Genomic DNA, 3,322 nt, shown 5'->3' with positions numbered 1-3,322 from the left:
GGTATTGCAGGTTTATTTTCATCGCAATTATATAAAAAGTGATTAGAAGACGTCACTAATATTTTATTCTTTTAAAAAAATAGTTAAATTCGTATCGAAATAACAATATACTCAAGTTTTCATCAATCATTAGTAAATCCAAAGTAGTGACTTCGTTGGTCGCCATGAAATCGATCTCTTCCCATTTTATTGCAACACGAAACCTGAGTATTGCAAGTTTGTTTTCATCGCAATCATGCATTCTCGAAAAGAAAGCAAACACGTTTTGGGCAACGGTTTTTGTGGGGTTACAGCTAATCACGTTTGACATGTTGATACTCTTAAGCTAAAATTTCACCAAAAAAATAAATTGGAATAAGTGAATGAGTTGGAAATGAGTGAATGAGTAAATGTGTGCGGTTGAATAAATACACTCCTTTATTTATACACTGCTCATTGATAATTGTAATTAGGGACACATTTAATTTTATGGACGTTTTTTCTTTGGGAATAGGTTATTAGTTACTACGTGATAAGTCATAAAGGAGCAGCCCTTTCGTTGCATGCATACCTTAGAGCATGGACGGTTTTATCTTATTTATGGGTAAGCAACTCTCTTAATGGTGGGAGGAGTAAATAGAGGATCCAAAGCAATTGAAAAAATTAGAATTAAAAGAGGAGGAGATTTGTTTTCGGTCTAATAAAAAAGGTTTCATTTTTGAGATTCTTTCATCTTTGTTTGTGTTGTGGATCACCAAAAAAGAAAAAATTTATTGATTCCATCAGAAGATATTAAACGTTTTAGAAAAACGCATGCACCATCAAAATTCACATTCATGAGTTTGGAGATTCATTCATCTGTAAGTTTTACTCTAGTAAGTGTGTAAATGGCATGGAAGCTCATAAGTTTCATTTTTCTTTTTTCTTGGAATCAATTGATATGGTGACAGTTCATTTCACCATTTAGTTTTTATAATGTTATCTCTATTTTCAATTACTTGGAAGAGGCTAATCATGATCAATTGATTTTGTTTTTTGTTTCTTCTTTTTTTGTTTTGTTTTTTTTGGAGTTTAGCTTCTTTTTGTTTTTGATGTTCTATTTTGCAATTGCTTGATCAGGATTTTTTGCTTTTTTTTCTTTTTTTTCTTTCTTGAGTTTAGTTTCTTTTTGTTTGTGCTGCAGATTTTGATCAAATTATTCATGGCTTTAAAATCTGATGCAAAGATAGCCGTGATCATGATCAAGAATACAGGGTTCATGTAATAGACCTGGGTTGTGAGGAAGGGGTGGTTAGGGAAGTTTATTATTATTGTAAGGGTAAGATGGGTACTTGTGTTATGAGTAGCATTTTTGCTGTTTAGGCCGAGTGGATGTTGTAATCCAGGCAATCAAGTAATGAAATGAAATATTGTTCTTCTCTCCAAAATATCGTCTGTTCTCTCTTTCCCCTACCTAATTCGTCTAATTATTCTTCTAACCCTCTAATTCCTTCCCAATTCTTCAATTATCTCTATCCTTAGAGATTTATCCTGTTTCTGAGCACCAATTGTAGTGTAGATCATTACAGTTCATCTGTCTATTGGCCAAATGTTTCATTCCGAAATAAATTATAAGGATGTTAGAAAATTATTTTTAAGTTCTTTGTGCCTTCGGTTTTACATCGTAATTTATTATTATTATTATTTTTATTTTTTTGCAGGATGATGAAAATAATCTTATTTGATTGCTAGAATCAAATTAGGCCCACGACGTAAGGTTAAATCTTTTGTGAGTCATTTTTTGGATATATATATATATATATATATTCATTACTCATTGTTCCATTTGTACAATGAGTATAATGAAAATCATTAGTTGTATTTTTGATTCTTCCCTTTACACAATGAATACAATGAAAATTATTTTTATTATTTTTAAAAATAATAATTGTTTATATTTTGCAGGTTGTTAAAAGATGATTAATTTTTTTTCTTTTACAAATATGTGTCAAAGTTTTTTTTTTTTTTTAATTTCAATGGTTGAAACATGGTTGTAACATTTTTTTCGGTTTATTTTCTTAACGGCGCATTTACGTTTTCAGTTTATTAAGACGGGTTATTAATATCTCCATAATGGAAGAAGGTTACAAACACCACAGCCGTTAGATGTCTTTGACTGGAATGGTTAGATCACTTGTTTGTCTCTCAAGATGTTATCCGTCCGTCCAAAGTTAAAAATCCTATGTTGTTTTGTATTATATAATAAATATATATATATATATATATATATATATATATATATATATATATATATATATATATATATATATATGATAATTAAAAGAATGAAATGAAATTGTTGGATCAAAAGATAGAAACATGATTAGCTTTACCTGAATCAATAAAACCACATAATAAAATTACCCAGGTTAAGTTTTTCTATGGAGACATGTTGGATTCATATAATTTGTTTGATTTTTGACGAAAATTATGCCGTCCAACGAAGAAATTCAGCTGTTAGTAAGATTATATATTTTGCAACTGAAAGACTTTTGCAACGTAATTGTTACTAACTATTATCCCGCGGTTTTGTTTTCTGCTACAATGTGTCAATTTTGGTTTCATTTCAAGCAATTGATGGTGAAATGATCGAGTTAATTATATTCTATGGAGTTTAAAGATAATTGGACCCCAATTTTTCGATTATCCAATCAATATGTTGTAAAAACTGATCAATTTCGATCGACTTTGAATTTGATCGAATTGAATGAAATTAAATAAAAAAACTGTTGCAAATTGTATTAGACCACGGTTTTTCATGATTTTCATAATAACTGATAATCAATTCGAGTATGATCAATTTTATGGCGCTTAACAATAGTTGAGGATGATTACTCTGTGATTATCCAACCAATTTTGGAAGAAAAAAAATGACTTATTCTGTTAGATATTTGGTTGAATTTATGATGAAGATTAGAAGGATTTTGATTGATAATGGAGTGGGAAACTAATAGTTTCTACTCACTCTCTTTTTATTTTTTGATTAAACTCTCTCCATCATGATTTTTCTCTCTACACATGGTCAATATAAGACCATAGAGATAAGATGACATGTGGACATCTATTGTCTATACAATTCTACTACTACTTATATTCTTACACTCCTATTACATTTGAACATTACATTAGCACTCAACAATCTCCTCCTTAATGTGATGTTCTACAACTCCAAGTAATTCCCTAAACTTTTGGAACTTTCCTTTGGGAAGCGCCTTGGTGAATATGTCCGCCAATTGGTCTTCCATCTTGCAATACTTGAGTTCTATCTCAGCATCTTCAACCGCTTCTCGAATGAAGTGATACT

General features: G+C 30.1%; 1 long non-coding RNA gene across 1 annotated transcript; it reads left to right on the top strand.

Annotated features, from left to right (window-relative positions):
* Positions 1 to 617: 617 nt before the first annotated feature.
* Positions 618 to 1,406, top strand: LOC113326556. The gene is made up of 2 exons (XR_003348396.1): positions 618 to 839; positions 1,163 to 1,406. It is a non-coding gene; the product is annotated as an uncharacterized LOC113326556 (long non-coding RNA).
* The last annotated feature ends 1,916 nt before the right edge of the window (positions 1,407 to 3,322 follow it).

The sequence above is a fragment of the Papaver somniferum genome, unplaced genomic scaffold, assembly GCF_003573695.1.
Source record: "Papaver somniferum cultivar HN1 unplaced genomic scaffold, ASM357369v1 unplaced-scaffold_10, whole genome shotgun sequence".
Lineage (NCBI taxonomy): Eukaryota > Viridiplantae > Streptophyta > Magnoliopsida > Ranunculales > Papaveraceae > Papaver > Papaver somniferum.
This window is presented reverse-complemented; position numbering and strand designations above follow the sequence as displayed.